The sequence below is a fragment of the Sinocyclocheilus grahami genome, unplaced genomic scaffold (genome assembly GCF_001515645.1).
Source record: "Sinocyclocheilus grahami isolate Dianchi unplaced genomic scaffold, SAMN03320097.WGS_v1.1 scaffold239.1, whole genome shotgun sequence".
Taxonomy (NCBI): domain Eukaryota; kingdom Metazoa; phylum Chordata; class Actinopteri; order Cypriniformes; family Cyprinidae; genus Sinocyclocheilus; species Sinocyclocheilus grahami.
In genome coordinates this window covers 10,228-19,228 of record NW_015505418.1, presented here as the reverse complement: position 1 = coordinate 19,228, position 9,001 = coordinate 10,228, and positions in this window count along the sequence as shown.

The window sequence follows — 9,001 nt, the reverse complement described above, 5'->3', positions numbered from 1 at the left end:
AGTCTGAGAGTCTGTTTTTGTTGGAGTTACGGTTCTGTTTTTTCTTGCAGTAGTATCAGTGAGTTGCTTGTTGTTGACTATGACTTTGATGTGCGTATTGCACCTGTTTGACGTTATCCGATCAAGGTGTCTGTTGTGAAACTCCTGTCTAGTCACTGATGAGAGTTGTACAAATTGTATTGGGGAGGTTGTGAGTAAGGTAAACATGTCGCGACATACATTTACATCATGCAGGTTTTCCTTGCTGTATTAGACACACCAGGTTAGTGCGAGAGGTGCTAATTTTAGAGTAAGGTTAGTTATGGCGTCTTGTATGCTGAAGATGTTTGTTTCTACATTTTCTGTTGATAGATATGTAGCGTCTCGACCAATCTGACACACAAATTTTTATTTGATTTAACAAATCAATTATTCATTAGATTAACAAATCGTCACAGTCCCCTCACTCAATAAACTGGATGCCAGGATTTCTGCTGAACACCAGGCCCCCTTGGTCACCATGTGTGTGTGTGTGTGTGTGTATGTTAGACCAGTTTATGTGTTTATGTAGTATGTTGGACTAGTTTAAGTGTTTATGTAGTTAATAAAACCTTACTTGTATCACACTTGACGTGTTCATTGTTTGCTCATAACCGGAGTCACTAATCATGCAGATTTACGCTACAAGCTTTGTAGAATTGTACAGTAAGAAAGTTATTTCCTTTAACCAGGAAATTAATGTTCTAAGAATTGACAAGACAGTTGACCCTGAGAGGTCAACTAAATATCTACAGCGGATCTAAAATATTCATAATTAACTATAACTAATTATGGTTAATTATTCATATTTCCCATGAGCTGATTCGTTACAGATAGTTTAGTTTGGTTAACCTTGGTTATTGGGAGTTTTGTTTTTGTTTAGTTTTTTTAAATTTAAGCATCTCTCTCGCACTTTCCTCTCCTCCAACCTGCTCGCGACTGTCATTCATTGATTGTACATATTGTAAATATTTACTTTAATACTTCACTCTCTCTCAAGCATTTTAAAATAAAATTAAACATTGTGACTAAATTATTAATTTTGTGGCCGTTTTTTCCCTTGTGCAGCTCCTCCCCATCTTGATATACACACACCTCAAATTTTGTATGTTATGTCTAACAATATTCCTAGACGAACCATAACTGATTGATGAGGGACATAACAGTGTAAAATGCTGTTGTCAGTTTTGTCTTTGCAGTGTTCAGTGAGCCTCAAAATAACAACATTTACACATCTGTTTTTTAGCTGCAGTTTCACGTAAAACAGAACACATTTTTTTCAACTTTGTACTGATTTGTTACTAAGTGATATTTCCCGCTCTCAAAGGATCAAAGTTAAAAAGCTAATCTGTTAATCAATGCCAGAATTTCAAAATAGAGCCTTTAATGCTCATTTGCAAAGACTGACTGAGCGTACACAAATCCCTGTGCTTCAGATCTCTGAACTATTCATATTTTATGGATAATTTTCCTCAGACTACTCACAGTGGGCTTGTTAATTAACCTATATAGGACTCATGTGATTTATGCTCATTTGCTGATGCTGTACACATTGATTTTTCACATTTGAAGCCTGATGCTGTATTCTTTCCTTTTGTCTAATGACATCACATGTGGCACATGAAAAACATAGAGAATAACCTAATCAAGTTGAAAGAGCTTACGCCAAATATGGATTCAAATGTTGATTTTTTTTCTTTTTTTACAAATGCAGTTATTGATTCTATAGTTATTGAACACTTTGAGGACATTTGCGGATGTGCTGATTTTTAAGGTCTCATTTAAAATTCACGCCTGGTTGCACAGAAATTATTTTCAAAACACACTCACAGACCCTGTAAGACTGTGAGGCATTGTGAACTACAAAATAAGTGGTCTCCAGAAAATAAATGCTACTTGCTCAATTTACTTAATTAACATGAACAAAGTCTTAAATGTTTTGTCAACTTAATTGCTTGCATATTACTCATATACCTTTTTAATGCACCAGGACTACATTAATTATTTGCCGTGCTAATGTGTACTCTTGCTTGCGATGTGTTAGATTATTTTGAGGATCTAATTTGATTGTGTTTTATTTCTGCTACATAAGGCCTTTGAGTCGAGTTCATAGTTTAATTTAATATTGAGAAAACGGAAATATGTGTAAAACCACAGTCCACAATTGAATTAAGTTCAGTCAAAGAATTATTGTTATGCATGTAATTATTATTATTATTATTAATAATAATAATAATACTAATAATAATAATTATACAGTGTGCTTGACTTTATATTTCAATTTGTAATGACTTTTCATATTCATTTTGGTCTGTAAATTGAAATTCCTCCTAGTCTCCCCCTGGCTTCCTGTTTTAAGAGGAAGCAGGCCATTCAAAGAAAATATATTGGAGCGCTACTTGCTGAAAGGACCTCCGTTTAATAGTCCCAGAAGGTGCTCTTTAGTAGGGTTCAAAATTATATCTATAGAAACTACGGATCCAAGGCACTTCTTCCAGTTCCAAAATGTTAAAAAGTCTTTATTCGAACATGGCTCACTCTAGAAACATTAAAAATGACTAGAACACTGCCCACTGATGCATTTCGGCCATCCAGCCTTCCTCAGAGTGTGTCAAGTACAAAATTAGTCACAGGTGTAGATATAATCAGTTCCTCAATAGAAATGGGAGAAACCAAAATACTCATTACAGGGGGGACCAATAGCATCATTAACAATTTCGAAGTATAATCATATGTACAAAAAAAATTTAAAAATAAAAAAGCATTATATATATATCTTAATAATAATAACAATGATCGTACTGATAATCATTTCACAAATATGGAGTTAAATCTAATTCCTCATTCAAACCAGGAAAAATGATGGCTTTTAGCTGAAAAATCCAAAAGGCTTCCCTATTCTGAATAAAATATTGAAATTTGAAACTTCCACATTGCATTCTGTTTTTATTCACAATTTGTAGTGTCCCAACTTTTTTTGGAATCGGGTTTGTAGACTGATTTGAGTCAAGTGTAGAGCATGTTATAATTGTGCTACATTATGTTAGTGTAGCACCCAGTTGATTTATGCTTCAGCATGTTTGGCATTTTCTCCTCATTTCCAAAGTGTTTATCTGTGATAAATATATAGCTTTATTGCATTGTTGGTTATTTTGCTTTGTGAATGCTCATTGATTTGATGTTGATTTTCCTAATTACCTTGTGAAACTTATGTTTGTGTATTCTCTTTTCTTTGTAGTTCCATACTTGTCATGATTAAACTTAAAATTGTGTCTTTGTCTTTATGGAGTTTATAGTGAAAGTGTTTAGCGGCTGGATAGCTGGATTATTGTAAAACATAATTAACTGCATCTAATAAAGAGAAGGAAGATATCTGCTTGTAGGCCTAAATGTAAGTAAATAAGAAAAAAGAAAGAAATTCATAATTTCATACTTTATTGCTGCATTAGTCATTATGATGTTGGTACATTTATTAATTAATATATTAATAATAATACCATTCATTATTTATTAATAATAGTAATAATAATAATAATTCATTCATTCATTCATTCCAGTTTGTACTGAATATGTACAGAATGATTGCATTGCATGTGTCATATTTCTCACAAAATTAGTGTAGGCATCTTTAGAGTTTTGTCTCCACTGAGACAGGATCAAATGAAGTTATTGCCTTGGCAAACAGTCAGTATGAAAAAGAGAGCAAGACAGGTGTGTGTAACCTTGAGAGTGGCCTGAATGTTTCTGCAAGAATATCTCACGGAAATCTTCTATGATCTACAGGAAATAGCACTTCATGTTAGTCATGTGAAAAGGATGTTGTAATGGAGACTATGAATGGTCAGCTTTTCCAGCGTGTGACCTGAAGGCTAAATGTTTGAAACAAGCAGGAAATTGTGTTTATACGGCTTTTGGGGAGGTAGACTATGAAATTAGATCATTCATTTTTAAATGTTCTAAGATGAGCATTAAATGACCACGTAATGACAAAATAATGATTTTAACGATCACTTTTTTGTGATGTGATCACCGATACGTGACCTCATTATTTGAATCGCATTGCAACAAGGTACAATATGTTAGACCTTCGCCCAGGCAAATCTCCAAAACGCTGCAGAAATCAACTATTGACTGCAGGTGTGTGTAGCTGTGTGTAAGTAATATCATGAGCAATTATTAGAGGTTATGATTTATTAGTGTAAAATGACCTAGTTTCAAGCCTCCAGTCTATAACAAGCACAAAAACCGGCTAAAGTATTCCTTGTCTCTGAAGTATTTGAGAATGAAATATAAGATGTAAGAACAATGGAAATGTGTGAGCAGTTCTCAGACATTTGATCCTCAGACAGGCCTTAAATAAAAAAAAATAAAAAAAAGCTTTGGCAGGACTTTGGGCAGCAATAGCCAGACAACCACAGGAAACCTAGAAGTAAAAGGATAAAATGAAAAGCATAATTGTATGACAATATGCTTTAACTTCTCCATAACTATTCAGCAGTGCATATAGATGCTTTCCCAGGAGTTATAATTAAAATCTTTTGATTTTGGATGGAAAATCAAAACATGCATGCCGAGTACAGCGTATAATGTGTTTTATTTATTAATGTAAAATTATATTTTGATCAAGAACCTCATTGCATGTGGTATGGTTTAGCACAAGGGAATAAAAGTAAAGTATGATTTGTTACCTTTCTTCACAATTGTTGGGAAAAACTATGAAAATATGACGCACATCTTCATGAATACTCTCTTTAAATCAGTTCAGAAAAAAAAACGATGTGGATTTCTCAAGGATAATGTGGTGATAAAACAATAGTGCATACATACAAAACAAAAGTAAAGATAAGTTAGATGTTTTGCTCAGCAGTTTAGACCTAGAATGGTGTTCAGTGTATTTTAGAACAAGTTCAAGAACAACTGCAATTAGACAGTTTTTGTTAAGAGGGATAAGACCTCACAGTGTTATTATTAGCAAAACTAAAACAAACAATGAATGAACACATTTTTATTAATCAAAATAAAGCATATAAACTTGGTAGGTAAGTAAATCAATCAATCAATCAATCAACAAATGCATAAATAAATAAACATAAAAATAAAATACATTTTCATGACTGCAAAACTAAAATAAACAATTGTTGCACTTCTATTATTATTATTATTATTATTATTATTATTATTATTATTATTATTATTATCACTAAGTATGAAAATGGCACTAGACATGAATAGTAGTAGACTGTAAAAAGAAATGTAATGAAAGCAGCATACTGAGTATAAAAAAATAATGTTGTAAAATAATATAATCACTGCATATACTACATAATTACTACAATACTTTTTACTTTTTATTTATCTATTTATTTTTTTGCCACTTCCAATTGATTTCAGTTAGCATACTGACACTGAATATGATAACTTATATACAGATGAACAAACAAATAAATCAATAAATCACAGAGTTTACTGTAGCATACCTGTATTGCCTCAAATGACCTAGATCTGAGAGTTATTTTTATAGGCAGAAGGTATACAATGCAATTTGAGGGGGGAAAAGTACATAACTGAGGTGCTAACTGAGCCAGAATTAATACATCTATTGTAACTTCCATTTCATAAAAGCATAACAACCTCTAGGCCAGAGTCCCTGTGGTTTCCTTGTACTGTAAATATTGGTTCCATGAGCATTTAAGATATTGCTTATGGTCCAGATATTTCTGGAGGACGTTTATTCGGCCTTATTCGTCTTCCAAGCAGCCTAAACATTAAGGAAGACAGAATGTTTAATGACCCGTTTTTCTTTGTACCACCACAGCAGCCTTAAACGCAGCACATAAAATCAACTCGCATTTTAAGATGATCAATCCAGAGTGTTTTTCTCAGAGTTTAGAAGAGCTCGGCAAAAACACTGTATTCTCAGAGACACAAAAGATATACTACATAATTACTACAATACTTTTTACTTTTTATTTATCTATTTATTTTTTTGCCACTTCCAATTGATTTCAGTTAGCATACTGACACTGAATATGATAACTTATATACAGATGAACAAACAAATAAATCAATAAATCACAGAGTTTACTGTAGCATACCTGTATTGCCTCAAATGACCTAGATCTGAGAGTTATTTTTATAGGCAGAAGGTATACAATGCAATTTGAGGGGGGGAAAGTACATAACTGAGGTGCTAACTGAGCCAGAATTAATACATCTATTGTAACTTCCATTTCATAAAAGCATAACAACCTCTAGGCCAGAGTCCCTGTGGTTTCCTTGTACTGTAAATATTGGTTCCATGAGCATTTAAGATATTTCTTATGGTCCAGATATTTCTGGAGGACGTTTATTCGGCCTTATTCGTCTTCCAAGCAGCCTAAACATTCAGGAAGACAGAATGTTTAATGACCCGTTTTTCTTTGTACCACCACAGCAGCCTTAAACGCAGCACATAAAATCAACTCGCATTTTAAGATGATCAATCCAGAGTGTTTTTCTCAGAGTTTAGAAGAGCTCGGCAAAAACACTGTATTCTCAGAGACACAAAAGGGACTTTTTCTATACTGAAACTTATGCTAAAAGAAAAATCATGGTTAAAGGAACAATTTATTTAACTGTAAACAACAAATATCCACTCTTACTCTTCTCGGACTGCATCTCATCAATCTCTTGACAGTGTGAATGAGTGTGTGGTCCAGTGAATGACCTCACATTCCACACCACGGCTGCACTTTAGACTGCAGGTCCATTCATCAGACTCAATGTGACATGATCTCTCAGCCACAGTACCATGCATTTGAATGAGTAAACCTACAGTAGCAAAATAGCCAACCATTACAGTTTAAGACTGGAAGAGTTAACAGAAAACGTTATCTGATGTGCGGTCATACTGTTGGAATATGATTAATAATTAAATTAAATAATAACAACAACAACAACAGTAATAATAATAATAATAATAATAATAATAATACACAATACTCCACTAACTACCCAAAATCAAGTTTAACCAGGTGCTAAATGCATTAAAATAATGTTGTGCTGTATTTACATTCACAATTATAATTTTTTATCAGCATAATCATGCCTATATTCTATGAAAATCAGACTTTAAAAATAATAATAATAACAAAAATGTTTATTATTATTATTATTACCATTAATCATCAATAATTATTAATCATTAATTATTTTATTAAAATAATAATAAAGTTTTAACTCCCTACCGCATGGTGTGGCCTCATGACAACATGCTCTTTGTGTTCATTTCCTTGCCACTGTCTCGTTAAGAGAACATTCTCGTTTTTTTTGTTGGAAAGAGAAGACATTAGTTTAGCCAATTATGTGCTTTGGGTAAGTCACATTACATGCAGTTTTTTTTCTGTGGCGAGATTTCTGACAGACTGCCCTCTCTTGTCGGTAGTTGCTGAAAGCAAACTAAAACGTCAGTAATAAACAAGGACCAGTCCGTGTCACTTCCACAATGTTCATAGTCTTCCTCTCATAAGATTGCTTAATGCTGAATTTTTGAACTACAATGTTTTTGGTTTTATGTCAGTGTTTTATGATACATGATATACAGTATTATATTTGTTTTAACTGTATACATTTGCAATTTAAATAATATTCATGAAAAATGTAATGAAATTATAAATCATTATTCAGCAAAAAAGAATGGAATAAATAAAAGCACAAGTTGTTGGAAAGTGTGTATAAGGTGTCAATTATACTGTAAGTATTGTGTTAAAGCTTATAATAGCACCAATTTAATCAACACAAACAACATTTCTGAGGAAAAATATGAACTATAAGTGAACTTACACTTATTCTAAGTTAGATCCACTATTGTATGCTGTTGCCGTATGGCAACATATCATAAAGTACCTTAAAATAATATTTTTTTCAAAAAATTGTTTTACAGCACTTCAAGTTAAGCCATTCTTAGAAAAGAAAAAGAGTCAAATATTGTTTTTCTATAGGTCTATCATAATGTGTGTGGTAGAGGGTTAATTTTAATTTAAGCTGGGATAGTAAATTCTATTATTATGTCATGATATTACTACAGTAATTATAGTTTATAGTTTAACTAGATGACAAATGCTTTCAAATTATTTTGTGCTGAATTTAAATTTATTAAGTTTTTAAATATTTATTTAGCATGATCATGCCATCTTTCTATGAAAATTAGACATTTATTAAATAATATTAATAATAATAAATATATGAAAATTTGGCAAAACTGTTTGAAAACAATCATTATTTCTGCACATTTAAAAAAAATCATCTGTTAAATAATATTATATTATATTATATTATATTAAAGTTTACTAACAAACCTCTAAATTAATGAATGAATGAGGCTTTTAAATCAATAAGGCTATTTCAGCAATATAGCATAATAATTGTCAGCTGTAAAACAGGTTTGTTTATTAAATGATATCAGATGTTATCATTTCAAATGGTATTAAACATCTTAGTTGTGCAATTGAGGGAACATGTTTGGTTTTCATACAAAAGATAAAAGACTATTAAAATAAAACATAATTTATGATAATACTCAAACTGATAGTGCAGTCTTTTAGACAGTAGATGCTGTCAGTGTGTATGCGGCAGATTTGAGATCTCTCTCTCTCAGTGTCCGTCCCAGATGACAAACTCCAGAAAATGATTATCTAATCATTCACTCGACCCGCTTTCAGTTTTCTTCCCACAAGCCATCTGCACTTCTAATATTTACCCATGATTCCCACTCTTATTTATCTCACTCCTTTTATATGAACTACAGCTGGGGAGCGAACGAGTTTGACCTCGCTTGAGAAACAACATAACCTAAAAGTTCCATTCTTGGGAGCGTATCTCAACAAAGTGAAACTCAAAACTTCTCAAGGTGATTTTTCAAGGCATTAACATTTTTGATTCAAACACTTTTGGATTTATTCAAAGATTCCCTAAAGGAAGAGCAGCTGTTTTAGGGGGGGGGGGG